General features: G+C 36.4%; 1 pseudogene; it reads left to right on the top strand.

Moving 5' to 3' along the window:
• The first annotated feature begins 1,900 nt into the window (after positions 1–1,900).
• The window catches only part of LOC142544326 (uncharacterized), a 166,935-nt pseudogene continuing 146,066 nt past the window's right edge, over positions 1,901–22,769 (top strand).

The following is a 22,769-nucleotide window of genomic DNA, read 5'->3' as shown; positions in this document are numbered from 1 at the left end:
AACAGAGGTCCCCATTGCCTAATTCTAGGAAATTCCTTGACATCCCGTAGCCCCCACTTGTGACATGGCTGTGGCACCGGCACGGGATCAGGCTCTCCCACTGTTGGCGGCTGCGAATAACCATGGGGATTTGGCTGTAAAGATATTGTCTTTGAAGCAGGCCAAAGACATTCTGTTGTCCATTGAGCCGTCTCACGCCGCTGATCTTTATCCATTCATTCTTGAGCTTCAGTTTTCTCCCGAAACCCTTGCTAGAAAGTACCCCATTGAGTAAGATATTACATTGCACCAGCTAATTTCTTCCGAATATTTAACGATTATTAATTAAAAAAATCAAATACTCTTCTATAAATATTCATCACATTCCACAAATTATTTCAAATATCAAAACTCACTATTTTACATCATAAATAACTCCGAAAATCGTCTCTCAACTATTTTCATCATCTCAGTTTTATTATAATATTTATTTCTAAAATCATATTTTGTTCCGAAATGGATGAAAATAATTGAGTTTTTTTTAGAAATTTCGTGAATTATCAAAAAATGTCGGAAGAAAATGCTTATTCTCGAATTTCACGAATTCCACCAAATTATCCATACTCATCATTTTATCAAAATAACCCATATCCATCAAAATATTTCTGTAGTTCATATCCACCAAATTAACCATATCCACTAAATTATCTATTTAATCCACATGCAACCGTTTTGCTTTTACATCTCCAACGGAAAATGAATTGGCCACTCTGACTTTCATTCTGGAGACTCAATTGTCCGACCGTGAATCCCATATTGAACTATCAAATTTGGAGAAGGTGGATGGTAGGAAAAAACAGTCAACCTGGAGAAAGGTCGAAGACGAGGTCTAAGCGAGATCGTTTGTCACTATCAACGATGACCCAATCATTGGCAATGATCAAAATGCGAATACTTTCTGGAGACATGTTGCAAGATACTATAATGACAATCGTCCCGAGATACACCCAATAGAAGTACAAGTATCATATGATCGCAATGGCACAATACCATCCAAAAAAAATGTCGGTTCAATGCACATTACAATAGCATTTATAGTGCGTATCGTAGCGGCCACAGTGGGAAGGATATATTGCGGCTTGCTTATGAAAAATATCTCGAGGAAAATAACAGCATTACATTTAATCTCGAGCATGTGTGAAGAATCGTAAAAGACCGTCTAATGTTTACTCGAAAGTTCGTTGATCATCTTGTTGGCACGAAGAAGATAAGGATCTCGGAGTCAGGAGCAAGCAACACCTCATCCAACAAGATGCGAGTCTACATGTAGATTTAAACAAAGAAGAAACTCGTCCAATAGGTCAGAAGGCAGCAAAAAGAAAGGGAAATGGCAAAATGAAATCGGACCTGTATTGTATGAAAGTAAACTTAGACAATATATTTGCAAAATTAACGAGTACACAAACCTGGAAAAAGCGGAAGCTGAAATGAAACAAAAACAATTTGAAGTAAAGGAGATGAAAGCAAAAGCTGCCATAACCAAAGTTCAATTAAAGGAATGCGCAATCCTTTCGAAGGACACATCGAAAATGACAGATGAGCATCTTATCATCCAGAAACGTCTATATCAAGAGAATAGGTGGAGATTAAATATTGTAATTTTCAGTTATTGTAATTTTCAATTATTGTATTTTTTCATTTCAATTAATAACTATTCGGTCAATTAATATAGCCGTTGCAAAGTAGTCGTTGGAATATAACCGTTTCAAATATGATCGTTGCAAAGTAGCCGTTGAAATATAGCCATTGTAATATAGTTGTTGAGAAAGGAAAAATATAAAGACACCTTGTGCTCTACAATTCTTCGTTTAAAGAACATACCATTTGGCAAACACGTAGACTTGAATTCATTTCCTCCAAAATGTCTCAATATTCCAGTAGTAACAGCTCTAGCTCAACAAGCGAAAACAAAGTCCAAGTTGAAGTTGATTACAAAGTGTATGATCCGGGGAAAGAGCTAACGTCATTGATACTTCAACAAAGCCGACAAATAGCTGAAGTATATCAAAATAATAACGTGATGCAACGAAGAAGGTTTATCCAAAGATATCGTGAAGCCGAGCATGCGAGGCTCTTCAATGATTATTTCTCCACAAACCCGGTGTATCTAAATCAAATATTTCGAAGACGATTTCGCATGTGAAGAGAATTATTCTTTCGCATAGTGAATGCACTCGAGAGTCGTTCATCGTATTTTTAGCAGAGGGCCGATTTTGCGAGAAGAAAAGGCTTGTCACCACTACAAAAATGCACGAATGCGATTCGTCAATTGGCTTATGGAGTCCCGGGCGACCATCTCGACGAGTACGTACGCATGGGTGAATTAACTGCCATCAAGTGTCTTTTCAAGTTCTGAGGATATATGGTTGAACTATTCGGTGATCGTTGAACTATATGGTTGACTTGGCCCAAATGTGTTTTTGAAAAGTCCAGTTATTTCGGGGAACGATTAGTTTTATTTTTATGTAGGAAACTTTAAAACTGTATTTTAAAAATTATAGTTTCAACGGCATGGTATAGTTGAGAGGTGGTTTGAAGAGCTGTGGACCTGGATGATCAAGTTCAAAGATGCTGATTTGGACATTATTTTTGAGGTATTTATAAAGTTTCTGGTGCAATGTGGTTTATGATGCAATAATCACAATCTTTCTTGAACTATTGCTTATGTCCCACTTTCGTTTGTTCGGAGTGTGAGCATTATTGGGTTTTTCACCATGCCGAAGATTAAGACTATCCAATGGTTGTACAGTTACTGATATTCTAGCATCTAGAGTTAGATGGTAAAGATGAATTGTATTAGTTGGGGGAACATAATGTATTTGCTGATTTCAGAGTGTGCTTCCTTGCTAATGTACATTATTTATTGTTTATTTTGTCTGACCTTTCCACACCTTCGTCGAGGACAAATGAATCGTTCCGTAACCTGCCTTTCACGTTGAATTGTTCTTGAACCTTGTTTGACTAGAAAAATTCCCTGCAATTTGTTTGTCGGTTGGTACTGTTGGTCCAAATTTGTTGGCGATAAAATTTATGGAAAAGATGTTTTACACTCCACATTTTAATTCAAATGATCCTGGAACCTACAATCCAGAAGGTAATCCATTTCGATCGATGACTGTAAGCGTGGGTGGGTTGGACTTTTTGAGCTTCATTGACGTGTTACATTTTTAGTGGGGCTGTGTTAAACTTATTGCAACATGGGTTTAAGATTCTGATTTGTAACTGTAATATTTCCATTGATTCTTTTCCTGTAGTTATGATAAGTCCTGAAAGTGAGTTCAATATCTCGTGGATCATTGATGGTCATCCCATTGTTGATCCGTCGGTTTTTGTCAAAGATGCAACTAGATATTTGGGCATCTTTTTGGACATTCTTCTGTCAGCTAGTAATTTCCTTGGTTAGTTGAAGATAACTGTCATTAATAGGTGAGTATTGTAAATAGTTTTAGTTCCCTCTCTATCCGTAGATAGTCCTTTAGTTCGCTTGGGCAGTTTAAAAGACTTTGGCTTTTAAAATATCTTCTTTATTCATTGTTATCATTTTTTTAAAAGGTTTTAACTCCTCCTTATTTGGAATATCTTTTGAAGGACAAGTTTAACCTGACCAGCTGAAGTGGTACTTTTTATGTTATAATCGGAGGTTATGAGCATCATTTATCAGATTTAAGTGCTGTATTACTTATTGTTTGTTGGTAATAAACATTACATGTTGGCTGGATTCATATGGTGCTATGGTGGTGACCACTGGAAAACCTTACGTCATTTGGGATATTGCACACCCTGGCTTGTTTGTGAAAGGAGTGTTTGGGTTTGAGAAAGTGTTTTGTAACTCTGGATGCTGAAGATAACGAAACCAGAAAATTTTTGTTGTCTATACTTAACTACTTATTAATTATCGCACGGGTTATGAGATGCATTTGAGGTTTACAGAAAACTCTGAGCTGTATGCACTGTTGAAAGAAATTCTGTGGAATATAAAAACACGATACTCCTGATTTGAATTTGATTTAATTATTTTCCTGATAATGTTTGTGGTTTATACACGAAACCTTGTTTTCTTGCTCAGCAAAATATAAAATGAGCAACACTCTATAATAGAAGTATGAGACAAAGTTAGTGTGGATCTTGGAATTCATTGGAAAAGGAGAAGGCATCATGAGCAGGATACCATAACACCGATTGCACAATTAAATTTTTTTTCTCACCAAATTGTCTGCGTGTGTATCCCCATGTTTCCTTAGAAGACAGGTTTAAAGGTGTTTATTTATCAATCCCTTTCAAGTTATCTGTTAGTTTTACAACCTTGTTAGGCCCATCGACATTCAATTCTGTGTGCATTCATTTTTCACGATTGTATTGTTATAGTCTGTTGTTTTGGACTTGGTGTCACAGCTTGCATTGTATTTCTTTATGATCCATGTTACCTTTACCGTGACATTGAACTTTAAGGGTTGTGGTGTGTCAAAGATTTTGGTTTGATAGCATACTCCTGGTAATAATCCGGTATTGATTTGTTACTCTTGTCTAACATGCTGTTAGACTAGATGCCCTGCAAGCCAACGGTTGGCTATGGAATTTATTGACTCAAGTGTAATAAACAATATTTATTTTAATATAATTTAACTTTTCATGGTCTTGTTTTACTTTATCTGTATACCCATGCAATCAGCATAGATAAAGTCCTTGATTATACTTTAATACAAATGAATTGTAATTCGATGTTAAAACTCATTTGTAAATACTGTATGATCTAAATTCGTTCCTAGTCGATTCAGCCACCTAAAACATGGATAAAGGTCGCTTGAGCTCGAGACTAGCATCTGTGATGTTGTGTACTGCGTTCTTGGTAAGGGCATAGAGATGTCCAAATATGCAGATGGGTAGTCATATGATGATTATACCGAACAACCTTCCCTCGGACTTTCCAAGTGGTTATCATTCATCGAGAGGATAAGTCCGTGGTTATGATTGTACACCATTAGTCCTTACGACCCGGGACAACACTGAGGCTCTATATGCTAGGGCTGTGCTTTGACTCGTTTATCGGCTCCAGGAGAGTCATCAGGTGGCGAGGTTGGGTACAGTTGCGACACATATAGGAGCCAGTGCATTGTAGTCGGGGATTCACCGCTCACCTACGGGTGTGGATATCCTATGTGATCTGATGAAATAATAGTGCGTGGAATCTCTGGCCAGAGTATGAGATGTACATTGGAGAAGGAGTTCTCCAATGATACGTGCGATGCTACTATTTACATTTATCACATAGTTATCGAATTATTATGCAACCCTCGATGAACCAATGGTTGTAGATTCGATCGGGATATATGAGATGAAGGGACCGTACTGTACGTTAATCATAATCGACTGGTTCTTGCAAGCACTATCAGTGATACCTAGGGTATCTTGGGGCGATGCTACTAGACGCTCTTATTATGATCCGATGAGTGCAATCAGAAATGAGTTCTGACATTCTTGATCAAGGTGTTGATAAAAAGAATTGTGCTAACTAGGATAAGCCCGAATAAGAATAAATGTTATTCTGAATCACAAAGAGTTGTGAACCCACGGCTAGCTGTATCCTTGAACCATTGAGATTAACACAAGCACTGGATTGTTTGTTCCCGTTGATAGAATAAATTCAAGGAGTTGAATTTATATTATGATATAGTAAATTCAAGGAGTTGAATTTATGATAATTAAATTTTGAGAAAATAAATTCAAGGAGTTGAATTTATGAGATAGTAAATTCAAGGAAGTTGAATTTATGTATTTATAAAATTTGAGAGAATAAATTCAAGGAGTTGAATTTATAAAATTTGAGAATTTAATTTATGAAATTCAAAAGTTGGGTTTATTAAATATTAAATTTTGGAGGTGATAAAATTCAAGGAGTTGAATTTATAATTTAAATAAAAAATTCAAATGTTGAATTTATAATCTATTTAATTTATTAAGCTCAAAAGTTGAGTTTATTAAATATTAAATTAAAATTGGCTGGAAAGTATGTTTAATGGGCTTAGTAGGAGTACAAGTCCAACATACTAAATAATTAAAGTTCTTAATGAACTTTGATTAATTAATTAAACTAGTCCAACTAGTTTAATTAATTATTCAAACCCATTAATATTAATTATAGTTATTAGGTTATGATTTAATTATAAATAGGAGTAATCAAGCCATAACCCTAGCCACCACCTTCACTATTTTCGAAAAAAACCTCTCTCCCAAAGCTTGAAATTTCGGCCACTTCCTTTTGAAGGATTGGTTTGAGCCGTCTCTCGTTTTCAATCTCCAATGTAAAAATCTCTTCCAAATTTTCTAGTGCAATTTGGAAGAGGAACAAATCATCTGATCGTGGACCTGATGAGAAGAATACATAAAAGAGATCTGAAGAAAGTTCGTAGGGAATTCATCAAGAGCTATCTCCGCTAACACCGGAATAGTTGGAGTCTAGTGATCTATTCACCAAAGGTATAATGATTTACTTCCTATGAATGTTTAATTGTAAAAACCATATGAGTGTCCAAAAGGATCTTGAATGTCAAGATCTAAAAAAAAATTTAAAAACTTCCGCTGCGTTTGGGCACGTAGAAAATCGATATCCAACAGTGGTATCAGAGCCAAGGTTTTTTCTATATCGTATGGTTTTGATATTGAATAATTTATTTCTAACCACACAAGAAAATTTTTCCGAAAATTATAGCACCATAAAAATTATTTTTATTTCAGAAAACAAAAAAGAAATTTCGGATCTGCCCGGAACTGTTTGGGGGCAGACCGCGCGCAGGGCTGCGCGCGCGGCGCGGCGCAGCGTGCGGACGTGCGCCGCCCTACGCGGCGTGCTGCGCGCACATGAGGCCTGTCACTTCCCGAAACGTTCGGGCAGCGGGGGTGGCTGACTGGTAGTGCCTCGGGAAGCGTGCTGTATGATGGGCTTGAATTTTTTGGCCTAGGGTGCAATTTTCTGATTTTTCAAACTTTTGGGCAAAATTGATATTTTTGAAAATTGGTTCAATTTTTATTTTTTGAAAAATTAATAATTTTCTTGTAAAATAAATAATTAGAATATGATTTTAATTATTTATGGTAAAATGAGTTTTACAAGAAATCAATTATTATTGATTTAATTGGAAATTAAATAAAGGAGTTTATTTAATTTATTAAATTTTTAATAATTATGGTGGTTAGGGATAATATTATTAGATATATGGTTTATCCATTAATTAAATTTGTTTAATTAAATTGATGTTGATATTTGATATTAAATGCATGAAGGATGATCGAGAGCCTTGAACAATGTGTTAGTTGTATGTTAGGATATTTTACTGTTTTTATTCATTTTGTTAATATTTGATATTATTAAAGTAAGCTTGGTTTATGGCTCATTCCCACCCCCATGAGATGTTTCCCTTATGTGCCATGGCTATTTAAATGTAATTATTAGAAATAGTGGGAGATCAAGACTGAAAGATGGTGGGCCCGATGAACAAGATTTAGACATGTAAAATATTGGAAGCTTTTGTAATAGTTGCATTAGCATCCCTGCATTCACCTAGGTTTTGGACCTGGATCCATGTATGGCTCACATGGATCTAATAGTGTTGGCGATCGATCATCCTTATTTATTGTTGAATGTCATATTATGATATATGCGATATATAGTAGTATGCATGTATGTATATTATTAAATAATATAGTTGCATGAATCCAGCAAACATACAAACCTGGCACGCGATTTTTAAACTAAAATGATGAGACAATTTTAAAATTAAAATCCCTCATTTTGAATATGATTCAAAATTTATATCAAACCGAAAAAGTAAAAATTAAAAGAGTTTAATATTTCCTTGCCTTCCATCAACCGTGGTTGCATGTTGATCGCTACCCGCGGACAGTGTTTGGCTCATATTATTGGGGAGGCCTGGATGCTGGAAAGCTGTGACTTCCACCGGACATATGATGTGAATTGAGTGGAACTCCCATGACTTCGGCTCATATTATTGGGAGAACTCATGGCGACCGTCTACTACAATTAAATATTGATGGGTCGGCTTGACACGCGAAAATAAACGACGTCATATTATTGGGTCCTTATTAAACGTGAGGCAAAACACGCGGAGGTTGCATAGGGATGCAATTGGATTCTACCTTTTAGAGATTATAATTGGCTGATATTATTCGGGATTATAATTGGCTTGGCTAATTGGACTCTACGTGCCCACCAAGGAAATACGATTTCCCTTTTTCATCAGAGAGTGGTGGAAACGTCAAAATAGTGGGAGGAAAATTTATAAAATAAAAATCCATATTTTATATCTTAAAATTATTTTAAAATAATCAGCAACCATTATTCTGTTTCCGTAGCAGTATATTTTCGATTTCGTCACGTAATCCGTTTTTGTTATCAACAAGCTAACCGAATCTAATTTTCAAGACTGGTTGGGAAAATTGTTCTGAATTCGGAGAAAGTGGCATACACACTAATGTCAGTCCTGCTGAACTGACAAAGCATACAAGATGATAGGACCATAGTACGCAAGCTAAAGTGTAACATGCTCGCTTCTATGTCAAATGAACTGTAGGGACAGTTTGAGGGAATGTTGAATGTTGCTGACATTCGAATGCACGTGCAAGAGTTGCATGGTGCATGAAACTCATAAAATGATGCACATCCATTTTTTAAGGAGCTCATGACTACACGCATGCAAGATGGGGTTTTTGGCTCATGAGCGTGGTGTACTTATGACTGGGCTTATTAAGAATGTGGTGTGCCTGGAATATGTGATTCCTAACAAGTTATTAGATAACATCAATTTGTTGTTTTTCTCTTCCCCATTTGACGAGATTATGGTGAACTTCAATTTTAATAAGATATATGATAGCCTCGAAGAGCTAGTAAATACGCTTATGACTTATGAGATCACCATAAAAGAGAAAAATGTTGTTTTTCTAATGGGCCTCTCATCAGACGAAAAATGGCCCACAAAGTAAGGGAAAAAAATGTTCTGTCCCTCACAAGAAAAACAAACCCAATAAGAAGCAAACTCTGAAGGACACTTAAAAGGCCTACAAAGCCAATAAGTCAGAACATATTTATTTCACTGCAAGAAGTTCGGACATAAGAAATTATATGCGCTAGAAATGTTCTGGAAATGATAAGTGAATGTCCAAGTAAACATGATTTCAACAACAAACAAAAGAAAGTTAGATGATCCAAATCCTACACAAATAAGGCACGCTAGACTATGTCACATTTCCCAAAGAAGATGCACCAACTACTTGGAGAAAGCATGTTTGACTTGTCAGACATAAATTCTCTACCTACTTGTAAATCCTGTCTAAAAGGAAAAATGACAAAGACTCCATTCAATGGAAACGTGGAACGTGCGCATGGTCTACTGGATATGATCCACACAGACGTTTGTGACCCGCTAAGTGTTAGCACAAAAAATGGGCAATCCTACTTCATTACCTTTACTGATGACCATTCGAGGTATGGGCATGCTTATTTGATAAAACACAAATCTGAAGCATTTGAAAAGTTCAAAGAATTCAGATCTGAAGTATGAAATCAGCTGGAAAGAAGTATTAAGACACTTCGATCTGATCGAGGTGGAGAAAACTTAAGTGCTGAATTTTTGGGTTATCTAAAAGAGAATGAGATTCTCTCACAGTGAACTCCACCAGCAACACCACACTTGAATGGTGTTTCTGAACGTCGAAATCGAACCTTGATGGACATGGTTCGATCCATGATGGGATTCACTAAATTGCCTACATCGTTTTGGGGCTTTGCGCTTGAAACTGCGGAAATGTTGTTGAATAATGTCCATACTAAAGCAGTGGATAAAACACCTTATGAGATATGGATGGGATAAACTCCCAAATATTCTTACATGAGAATATGGGGATGTCCTGCTTACGTGAAGCAGACAGTGGGAGACAAATTGGATAGTAGATCTATTTTATGCTACTTTGTAGGATATCCAAATAATTCTGTTGGATATTATTTCTTTCATCCCAATGAAGCAAAAGTGTTTGTTTTAAGAAAGCCACCTTTTTGGAAAAGGAATTTCTATTAGATAGAAAATAGCAAGATGATAGAACTTGAAGAAATTCAAGATACTCCATCAACTATAGAAGTTGAACCCATTTCCCAAGAATCCAGTAGTTGAAGTACAAGCTCCTAGAAGGTCTGATAAGGTTATTAGACCACCTGCAAGATATACGCTTCTTCATGAACAAAGCCGTGATGGGCATTGTGTTGGATTTGATCCAATGAATTTCAAAGAAGCAACATCTGATACTGATTCAACCAAATGGCTTGAAACCATGCAGTTTGCAAATGGACTCTATGTATTCAAATCAAGTTGGACATTGGTGGACCCACCTGAGGGAATCGTTCCCATAGGATGTAAATGGATCTGCAAAAGAAAGCTTGGGACGGATGGGAAGGTAGTGACCTTCAAAGCAAGACTGGTTGCAAAAGGTTATACTCAAAGGCAAGGTATTGACGATGAGGAAACTTTTTCACCAGTTGCTATGTTTAAGTCCATTAGAATACTACTGGCCATAGAAGTATGGTATGACTATGAGATATGACAAATGGATGTAAAGACTGCATTCCTCAATGGAGACATCAAAGAAGAAATTTATATGTCTCAACCTGAGGGATACACATCAGTAGGAAGTGAGCATAAGGTATGCAAACTTCAGAGATCAATATATGGTCTCAAGCAGGCACCAAGGAGTTGGAACCTCATATTTGATAGCACTATCAAAGAGTTTGGTTTTGCTAAGAATCCTGAGGAACCGTGCGTGTACAAAAAAGTTAGTGGTAGTGCAGTGACATTCATGGTACTTTATGTTGATGATATCCTGCTCAATGGAAATGATGTAGGATTATTGCAATCAACTAAAGTATGGTTAGAAAGTAAATTCTCCATGAAAGACATGGGTGAAGCATCCTATGTATTGGGAATACAAATCTATAGAGATAGATCAAAAATGATGTTGGAGCTCACCCAAGCCACCTATATCGATACCATTATAAAGCGATTCTCTATAGAAGAGTCCAAGAGAGGATACTTACCAATGTGTCATGGTGTTACTCTATCTAAGGCAATGTGTCCCAAAACTGATGAAGAGATAGAGATGATGAAACGTATTCCATAAGCGTCAGCCATTGGTAGTATAATGTATGGTATGATATAGACACGTCCTGATGTTTCTTATGCTCTGAATGTTACAAGCAGATATCAGGCGAACCCTGGTCCAATGGATTGGAAGGCCATGAAAGATATTCTTAAGTACTTGAGAAGGACTAAGAACTTGTTCATGGTCTATGGGGGTGGAGAATTGAAATTGGAAGGCTACACTGATTCTAGCTTCCAATGTGACGTAGATGATTCGAAATCGATCTCTGGCTTTGTATTCATGCTTAATGGTGCGGCTGTCTCTTGGAAAAGTTCCAAGCAAGACACCGTTGCGGATTCCACCACTGAAGTTGAATACATTGTTGCATCTGCTGCAGCAAAAGAGGTAGTTTGGATGAGGAATTTGTCCAAGAGTTGGGCGTTATTCCAGAATGGAGTTGATCCAGTCCCGTTGTACATGGGACAACACTGGTGCCATTGCACAAGCAAGGGAACCAAGGCCTCATCAGCGATCCAAACATGTACTGAAGAAGTTCCACATCATACGGGAGATTGTGGGAAGAGGAGACATATCAGTCGAAAGAGTTCCCTCTGCAGATAATGTTGCTGATCCACTTACAAAGCACTTGCCAGGACCATTGTTTGAGAAGCATTGCGAAGCAATGAGATTAAAGTTATGGGTAGTTGGCTCTAGGGCAAGTGAGAGATTGTTAAAGTAGATGTCCTGCAAGCCAACGGTTGGTTAGGGAATTTATTGACTCGAGTGTAATAAACAATCTTTATTTTAATATAATTTAACTTTTCATGATCTTGTTTTACTTTATCTGTATACCCATGCAATCAGCATAGATAAAGTCTTTGATTATACTTTAATACAAATGAATCGTAATTCGATGTTGAAACTCATTTGTAAACACTGTATGATCTAAATTAGTTCCTAGTCGATTCAGCCGCCTAAAACATGGATAAATGTCGCTTGAGCTCGAGACTAGCATCTGTGATGTTGTGTACTGCGTTTCTTGATAAGGGCATAGAGATGTCCAAACATGCAGATGGGTAGTCATATGATGATTATACCGAACAACCCTCCCTCGGACTTTCCAAGTGGTTATCATTCATCGAGAGGATAAGTCCATAGTTATGATTGTACACCATTAGTCCTTACGACCCGGGACAACACTGAGGCTCTATATGCTAGGGTTGTGCTTTGACTCGTTTACCGGCTCCAGGATAGTCATCAGGTGGCGAGGTTGGGTACAGTTGCGACACATATAGGAGCAAGTGCATTGTATTCGGGGATTCACCGCTCACCTACGGGTGTGGATATCCTATGTGATCTGATGAAATAATAGTGCGTGGAATCTCTGGCCAGAGTATGAGATGTACATTGGAGAAGGAATTCTCCTAATGGTACATGCGATGCCACTATTTACATTTATCACATATTTATCGAATTACTATGCAACCCTCGATGAACCAATGGTTGCAGATTCGATCGGGATATATGAGATGAAGGGACCGTACTGTACGTTAATCATAATCGACTGGTTCTTGCAGGCACTATCAGTGATACCTAGGGGATCATGGGACGATGCTACTAGACGCTCTAACCATGATCCGATGGATGCAATCAGAAATGAGTTCTGACATTCTTGATCAAGGTGTTGATAAAAAGAATTGTGCTAACTAGGATAAGCCCGAATAAGAATAAATGTTATTCTGAATCACAAAGAGTTGTGAACCCACGGCTAGCTGTATCCCTGAACCATTGAAGGTCACACAAGCACTGGATCGTTTGTTTCCGTTGAGAGAATAAATTCAAGGAGTTTAATTAATATTATGATATAGTAAATTCAAGGAGTTGAATTTATGATAATTAAATTTTGAGAAAATAAATTCAAGTAGTTGAATTTATGAGATAGTAAATTCAAGAAGTTGAATTTATGTATTTATAAAATTTGAGAGAATAAATTCAATGAGTTGAATTTATAAAATTTGAGAATTTACTACTTCATTTTTGTTTAATATGAATTTATTTTTCTCTCTCTCTTTTTATATCATTCCTTAAGTCCCATAGGTTTGATCCTGTAGAATTTGACCATTGAACGAAGGGTACGAAATCAATCAGATTTCAAAACTCAAAAGTTGGGTTTATTAAATATTAAATTTTGAAGGTGATAAAATTCATGGAGTTGAATTTATAATTTAAATAAAAAAATTCAAATGTTGAATTTATTATCGATTTAATTTATTAAGCTCAAAAGTTGAGTTTATTAAATATTAAATTAAAATTGGTGGGAAGTATGTTTAATGGGCTTGTAGGAGTACAAGTCCAACATACTAAATAATTAAAGTTCTTAATGGACTTTTATTAATTAATGAAACTAGTTGGACTAGCTCAATTAATTAATCAAGCCCATTAATATTAATTATGATTATTAGGTTATGACTTAATTATAAATAGGTGTAATCAAACCATAGCCCTAGCCACCACCTTCGCTATTTTCGAAAAAAACCTCTCTCCCAAAGCTTGAAATTTCGGCCACTTCTTTTTGAAGGATTTGTTTGAGCCGTCTCTCGTTTTCAATCTCCAACGTAAAAACTTCGTCCAAATTTTCTAGTGCAATTTGGAAGAGGAACAAATCATCTGGTCGTGGACGTGATAAGAAGAATACATAAAAGAGATATGAAGAAAGTTTGTAGAAAATTCATCAAGTGTTATCTCCGCTAACCCCGGAATAGTTGGAGCCTAGTGATCTATTCACCAAAGGTATAATGATTTACTTCTTATGAATGTTTAATTGTAAAAACCATATGAGTGTCCAAAAGGATCTTGAAAGTCAAGATCTAAAAAAAATTTAAAAACTTCCGCTGCATTTGGGCACGTAGAAAACCGAGATCCAACACATGCTGGCTTTGTGATTGTGCAATGCAGATTCAGCCAAAACTGTTCAATCTGCTACCCTTGCTTACACCTCATTAGGGTTTAAACTATTTGTTGCTTATGCTGTTTTATTGAATAACAAAGGAAATATGAATCTTTGTTCTTTTAGAATTTTGTTTGCAATTAAAGCTGTGGGTTAATCTGCTATCTGATAATTCCTATACTATGACCTGTTTTTGGATGTATTTGTTGAGAATTTGCTTTAGTTTCTTTAAGAATAAAAGTCCACATGTGCACAATCATGTGTTTTGAATTAGTCTTTGATTCTGTTATGTTATCCTAGTCTTAAGGAATCAGTTTAGTCATTTTGTTATTTTCAGTTCTTTAAATATGTGATTGAGCATAACTTTTCTGATATGAGAAAATCATCTTCGGACTTGATTTGCATTTGTTTTCTCTAATTCCTTCAGCAATATAATTTTACAACAACAAATTGGTATCAGAGCATTCATCTTGAGGGACCTGTGTGAGTGAGTGTAAACATGGAAGCACAAATGAGTTTCTCATCTATTTCTCCACCTATGTTCGACGGAGAAAATTACCAAGTTTGGGCAGTTCGGATGGAGACACACTTGGAAGCTTTGGATCTTTGGGAAGCTGTGAAAGAAGACTATGAAGTCTCAGCTCTTCCAAACAATCCAACCGTTGCACAACTGAAAACACACAAGGAAAGGAGGACAAACAAATCAAAGGCGAAAGCTTGTCTGTTTGCAGCAGTCTCATCAGCCATCTTCACTCGAATTGTTGGCCTAAAATCAGCACACGAGATATGGAATTATCTCAAGACTGAGTATGAAGGAGATGAAAGAATTCGAGGTATGCAAGTTTTGAATTTGGTTCGTAGCTTTGAGATGCAAAGGATGAAGGACTCTGAAAACATAAAGGAGTATGTTGATCGAATTCTCAACATAGCCACTCAAGTCAGATTGCTTGGATCTAGCCTTGAAGATTCAAGGATTGTTCAAAAAATCCTTGTAACTGTGCCTGAAAGGTATGAAGCTACAATAACAACTTTAGAAAATACAAAAGATTTGTCTAAGGTTACAGTAGCAGAATTACTTAGTGCCTTTCAAGCACAAGAGCAGAGAAGAGCAATGAGGCAAGAAGGAGTAGTTGAAGGAGCTTTGGCAGCCAAGCATCAAGATGATGGAAAGCACAAGAAATACAAGAACAAAAAGAATCAAAGAGCAAACAGTCATGATGTTGCAACCAACAACAAACACAAGCAAGAAACAAAAGGTGTTGGCAACAAAGGAATTTATCCTCCATGTCAACATTGTGGAAAAAAAGGTTATTCTCCATACAAATGTTGGAGAAGACCTGATGCAATGTGCAACAAGTGCAACCAGCAGGGACATGAAGATGTGATTTGCAAATTCAAAAATCAACAACAAGAAGTTAAAGTTCAAATTGAAGACCATGGAGATCATGATCAACTATTCGTTGCATCATGCTACACAAGTCATGTTTCATCTGAAGATTGGTTGATTGATAGTGGTTGCACCAATCACATGACCAAGAACAAAGAGCTGTTCAAAGAATTGAGGACTGCAGATTCGAAGAAAGTTAGAATTGGTAATGGTGACTGCATTGAAGTAAAAGGCAAGGGCACCATAGCAATAGAAAGCTGCACAGGAACCAAGTTAATACATGATGTACTATATGTTCCTTAAATTGATCAAAATTTGATAAGTATTGGTCAATTAATAGAAAAGGGGTACAAAGTGACTTTTAACAATGGTTCTTGTCTGATTGAAGACCAAGCAGGCCTGAAAATCTTCGATATCAGAATGAAAAAGAGTAGTTTTTCTTTCAATCCACTTGAAGAGGAGCATGTTGCATTCTTGGCAAAGGAAAGCATCACTGAAATATGGCACAAGAGGCTGGGTCACTATCATCTTCGAGGTCTGCAATACATGAAGTCAAATCAGTTCACAAATGATTTGCCTGACCTTGATAAACAAATTCCAGATTGCCAAGCTTGTCAGTATGGAAAGCAAAGCAGAAAGCCATTTCCAAAGACGGCTTGGAGAGCCACACAAAAATTGCAGCTAATACAAACTGATGTGTGTGGACCTCAAAGTACAGAATCACTGTCAGGAAGTAAGTACTACGTTGTTTTCATTGATGACTTCACACGCATGTGTTGGATTTTCTTTTTGAAGCACAAGTCAGAGGTTGCACGAGTTTTTTGGAATTTCAAAGCAAAAGTTGAAAATGAAAGTGGATGCAAAATTAAAGCACTTAGATCAGACAATGGGAAGGAGTATACCTCAGAAGCTTTCAATCAATTTTGTGTGGAATCGGGCATTCAACATCAACTAACTGCTCCATATACTCCACAACAAAATGGAGTTAGTGAAAGAAAGAATAGATACATTATGGAGATGACAAGATGTATGTTGCACGAGAAGAGTCTGCCAAAGAAATTCTGGGCAGAAGCAGCAAGCACATCTGTATTTCTTCAAAACAGACTTCCTACAAGGGCAGTCAAAGATCAAACACCATTTGAAGTCTGGTTTGAATACAAACCAACCTTAAAATTTCTTAAAATATTTGGTGGTTTGTGTTACACTCATGTTCCGCAGTGCAAGCGTGACAAACTTGACAAAAGAGCATCACCAAGCATCTTTATAGGCTATAGCGATGCGAGTAAAGCTTATAAAATTTTCAAACCACAAGATGGGAAAATTGTTGTAAGCAGAGATGTGCATTTCGTGGAAGACAAAAATGAGACTGGAATATTTCAGCAAAGGAGGACAAACTGAAGTTTCAACATCTGACTCATGGTGAATTATCAGATCAGATTGATGATGACTGGCAAAATGAAGCATTTGATGATGCTCCTGTTAGAGGTACTCGATCTCTTTCTGAAATATATCACAGGTGCAACATAGCAGTGTGTGAACCAGCAAGTTATGAAGAAGCCAAGAAAGATCAAAATTGGATGGTTGCAATGAAGGAGGAGTTGTCCATGATTGAAAAGAACAAGACTTGGTATCTTGTGGAGAGACCTCAAGACAGAAAAGTAATTGGAGTCAAATGGGTGTTTAGAACTAAACTCAATGCCAATGGTTTAGTTCACAAGTACAAAGCAAGGCTAGTGGTGAGGGGTTTTGCACAGATATTTGGTGTTGACTACTCTGACACTTTTGCACCGGTTGCTAGGCTTGACACCATCAGAATGCTGCTTGCAATTGCTGCTCAAAAAAACTGAAGAGTCTACCAGTTAGATGTTAAGTCAGTCTTCTTGAATGGTGACTTGAAGGAAGAGATCTATGTTGATCAACCTGAAGGATTTGTGAAGAAAGGAGAAGAAGACAAGGTTTATCTTCTCAAGAAAGCTCTTTATGGCTTGAAGCAAGCTCCAAGGGTTTGGTACAGCAAAATTGATGATTATTTGTTGAACTTGGGATTTTTTAAAAGTCTCTCCGAATCAACTTTGTATGTAAAACAAGAAGGCAATGAGGTTCTTGTTTTATCACTTTATGTTGACGATTTGTTAGTTACAGGATCCAACACAACACTTGTAAAAAACTTCAAGCTCAAGATTATGAAAGTTTTTGAAATGACAGATCTTGGCTTAATGACATTCTTTCTTGGAATGGAAATTAAGCAAAGAGAACATGAAGTCTTCATCTGTCAGAGGAAGTATGCAAAGGAGATTCTGAAGAAGTTCAAGTTTTGAAGATTGCAAAGAAGTGAGTACACCAATGAATCAAAAAGAAAAGTTGTGTCAAGATGATGGTACTGATAAAGTGAATGAAGAATTTTTTAGAAGCTTGGTGGGATGCTTGATGTATTTGACAACAACAAGACCAGACATTATGAATGCAGTAAGTATTCTATCTAGATTTATGCATTGTGCTAGTGAGATACATCTAAGGGCTGCCAAGAGGGTGATTCGATATGTTAAAGGCACAATTGATCTTGGAGTCAAATTCACAAAAGGCAAGGAGTTCAAGCTTGTAGGATTCTCAGATAGTGATTGGGGAGGATCAGCTGATGACATGAAAAGCACCTCAGGTTATTGCTTTAGTTTTGGGGCGGGCATTTTTTCATGGTGTTCAAGAAAACAAGAAAATGTGGCACAGTCCACTGCAGAGGCTGAATTCATTGCTGCAGCCTCAGCTGTAAATCAAGCAATATGGTTGAGGAAAATTCTAACAGATCTCAACATGGAGCCAAAGAAAAGCACATGAAATTTTTGTTGACAACCAAGCAGCCATTGCTATCTCAAAAAATCCAGTGTTTCATGGGAAAACTAAGCATTTCAACATTAAGTTGTTCTTTGTAAGAGAAGTACAGAAAGAAGATGTTGTAACACTGCTCTACTGCAAGTCTGAAGATCAACTGGCAGATTCATTCACAAAGCCACTACCTTTAAACAGGTTTGTGGTTCTTAGGCAGAAAATTGGAGTTTGCAGTTCCTAAAGCAAGGAGGAGTGTTGAGAATTTGCTTTAGTTTCTTTAAGAATAAAAGTCCACATGTGCACAATCATGTGTTTTGAATTAGTCTTTGATTCTGTTATGTTATCCTAGTCTTAAGGAATTAGTTTAGTCATTTTGTTATTTTCAGTTCTTTAAATATGTGATTGAGCATAACTTTTCTGATATGAGAAAATCATCTTCGGACTTGATTTGCATTTGTTTTCTCTAATTCCTTCAGCAATATAATTTTACAACAACAGTATTTAATTGAGATTTTGAAGGGAACATTGAAGCTTGGAGAATTCTTCTATGATAAAGTTCTACTGCCTATTGTGCTATCAGTGGAGCGTGCTGTGCAGCTTTTTAGCAATGGAGTTAAATAGCAGTTTGACAGGGACTGCTGAGTTGATGGTTCAGATAAGAGAAGTAGGGGTTAACTGATGTCAACAACATTTGCGGTTGATAGGGTCGATTTAGCGCTGGTTGTAAATGTTTGATAAAAATAATATCACCTTTTTAGCTTGACTTTTGTATGAACTTACAGTTGTGGCATGTGGGGCTTGTAAATACTCTTTACTGGATGATTTAAATGCCATGAAATTTTATAATAAGTCATATCCGGCTAGTATTCTTTTTATTGTTGCAATAAGATTTTGCACTGTCGTGCATGTTATTTTTTTTTGTTGTCAATCTTTATTTCCCTTCTCTAATCCATGTGGAACTAGCACTTGTTCTTGGGCTAAAAAGTTACCTTGAATTGTAATTAATATTCATAGTCCAAATTTACTTTTCTTCTGGGAATGACGCCCATGAGGGTTTTATCTTGGCTTAAATTTTGAAAAGTGATATACTAATGTTGATTACTAGCATGATATCCCACAACTGCAAAATTGAGCAAGATAAACTTTTTGCATGAAGTGCATGAAGCTTCTTTTCTCTCCCTGATAATTACCCTGTGACGTGGGGCCTAGAATGTAGTGAAGTAGTTTTTGTGAGTAGTGCCATTTAAATGCCCTATATTAAGTGGAAACAAAACGATGAACACCAATATGAAGTCGGTTGATTGCTCTATCTTCCAAGGAATTGAAGAAAAGGTGGAACACATGATGTTAGAAGTTGTAAGATGCATGATATTGTTGAGCGTGTTATGAATGGGTTATTTTTATGTCAGAGATCACACTGTAGTACAATGGAATGTAAACTACACGATTGTATTGTCAGGCACATCATTTTAATTAGACTACTAAGTTGAATGCTGCATATCAAGAAAAGGTTTGGAGCCGATGGAGAATCTCAAATCCATTAATCTCTACTTTAAAATTCTGTTCTGTTATATGACTTTGATTTTGCTTATGATGATTTTTCTTCTTGAAGTTGTAAATTGAAGCCAATATAGCTTCCAGAGTTGGACCCTAGTGTAGGTCTGGATACCTTTCATAAGTCGGTGCCCACTGACTTAGAAAGATGCAAATTTATATATGTATATATATTTGAAGTGATGTAAACTTTATATTTACTTATAATAAAAGTAATTTAATGCACATTTTAATGAATTATGACAAAATTGCGAGGGATGGGGGGTTATTTGTTATCTCTGTCACAATACTCGCACAAAGTATGACACTGATAATTTGCGTATTTCCCAACTATGTTTTTGAAATTGCGGGATTTATAGAAAACCTCTGTAATTGTATGTGATTCATTTCCATGCGTACTGACTCCATGAATACTGGAAAAGTCACTTTCCACTTGGTGACTTAGGCGTATTTCTAATATATCTGATGGAAGTTTAACATCCAACTTTAGGTTCGTAACTCTGATAATTCATGCTATGGGCACTGATAATTTGTGTATGTTCCAACTTTTTTTTCACAAACTGTGGGATTGATAACGCCTTTACTTTACTAAGTGATTCATTTCCATGTGTATTGGCTCCATGAGTACTGGACATTTCACTTTGTACTTGATGACTTGGTTATAGTCTATGATATCTATGGAAGTTTAGTATCCAACTTCAGGTTGTCTGTGCTTATGTAGGCATATGAGATGAATGGGAAAACAACTTATCTGCTTTTGTAACTCTGTAATTAGTTTTTTTTTTTCTTGGTAAATTGTTATTAGTCCATCATATGTTGAACGGGAATACATGTCATTCAATGTTTTGCTTTTTTGTTATATGCATTGCAATGACACTCTCTCTTGAGTAACGATTGTGTGCTCTTCATAACATTTGATCTTATTTGATGTTCGTCATTGAGGTTTATTGTTGACTTGATTGTGAAACTATTGTTCGTTTCGAGGCATCTATCCCTATTTATTTTTATTTTGAAAAAAAATTGTAAAGTGAGTTTTGGTACGTTTTTGTTCCCCATGATTTATCTTCGGGTGAAGGATCTTAGTATTGATGTTTACATGCTATTTTTATTTTTTTTTTGTCTTAGTTTCACATGATTTGGGTAGGGGATACTTTTTTATTTTTCAGACTGAGTGACTTTGTTTTATGCCTGGACATTTAATTTCTGACAATTTACTTGTGGTAGGTAAATTTGTATTCTATTGTTATGTTCTTCTAATTGGCCATCTGGCTAGATGTTACAGATTTATTCCATTTATTTAGTTTCTAGGTTTCTTACCCAAGTATGAAAATCAACTTAGTGGAGTGGAATCTGCTGCTTGGTTCCAGTTTTTGTGTGTTTTTGCTTAGGTTAATGTCGCGCACAATGTATTTAATGAAGGCTTGTTGTATTTAATAATTAAATTTTTAATATTCTGAGCTCAAAGTAACTGGCATCCTTGTCAAGTATTTATTTTTTAAAAATGGTTTATATTTTACACCTTAGAGTTTGATGTTCCTGTCAATTGTGAAGGTTGATGATGTATTGCACTTGGTCTAGCAGAAAGATAAGATGCAAGTGTGAATTGGGGTTGCATGTTAACTGAAAGTGGACGGAGTTCATGATAAGTCCCTTTTGAGGAGTTTGTTACTGCATAGGTGAATTATTTTTTTTTTTATTTTTTTTTTTTTGTTGAGTGATCATGAGGATGATGCTGCTACTTGGGATGGCAGCACTTAAATATCAACTGAACTATGTAAAAGTCTGCCTGTTGTTAAGCTCTCTTGGCACCTCATTAGCGGAAGGTGTTAGTTAGAGTACACACCCAACATCCCCAATTTACACGATTTGTTTAAGTAACACACAACCTCTCATTTAACTCAATTGTTCAAAAAGCCGTCTACACATTTACGTACTTTTTTTATGCCCCTTTCGACCAGTTATTGTACGTTCTTTGGTTTTTCACATACTACTTTAAACGTCACCACCTGATTGAATACTACAACTACTTTAAAAATGTGAGGCCAAATTTCATTTCCAAAATAGTACAAAATCCTTTTAAAAACTTTTGGGTTGGAATTAGATGAAACCCAGCCATTTGGGCCTGGAGCCTTTACTCAATCACTCTCAAACACCGTTCGTTTAATCTCATTAAAAACCTTCATAGTTCTTCGTTTTCTTCATTATCTTAGCACTTGAATATGCCTGAGGGATCTGACAGATGAGGAAGTGAACGAGTTGACCTCTTTCTTAAGATCTTTAGAGTGGGTCAGACTGGTTGAGGGGTAGATTATATCACGGGTTGGGACAAGGATCCTTCAGGAGTTTTCTCCGTCAAATCCTTTTATGAATATTTTTTTCCGATCCGTGATTTTCTTTTATTTTCTCTCTGTCATTTGAAAAGCTCTGATCCCACCAAAAGTTCAAGTCTTCTCGTGGACCGCGATGATGGGTAAGCTTCTCACTTGTAAGATGTTGCAAAAGAAGTAGCTTTCGTGTGCTCTATGCCCTAATTGGTGTGTGTTGTGCTAGAAGGAGGAGGTGAATTAGAATCATCTACTTATTCACTGTTCTTTCACAAGCTATCTTTGGTTCATAGTTTTGGAGGAGATGAATTTGGTTTGGACTTTGGGTAGCTCCAAGAACTTTGCACGAGTTATTTATGGCAGATATTGGACGCGATCTTGGTAGGAGGAGTATACATTTTTGGACAATAATAGCTCGTTGTATTTGCTTGTCAGTATGGTTGGAATGGAATATATGGATTTTTTACAACTTAGAAGAGTCGGTTCAAGAATGGTGAGAGAAAATTAAGATTCGAGCATCTAGCTGGATTGAGGAGCACGTAGAGTTTAAGAACTT

The sequence above is a fragment of the Primulina tabacum genome, chromosome 5, assembly GCF_025594145.1.
Source record: "Primulina tabacum isolate GXHZ01 chromosome 5, ASM2559414v2, whole genome shotgun sequence".
In the NCBI taxonomy this organism is placed as follows: Eukaryota; Viridiplantae; Streptophyta; class Magnoliopsida; order Lamiales; family Gesneriaceae; genus Primulina; species Primulina tabacum.
This window is presented reverse-complemented; position numbering and strand designations above follow the sequence as displayed.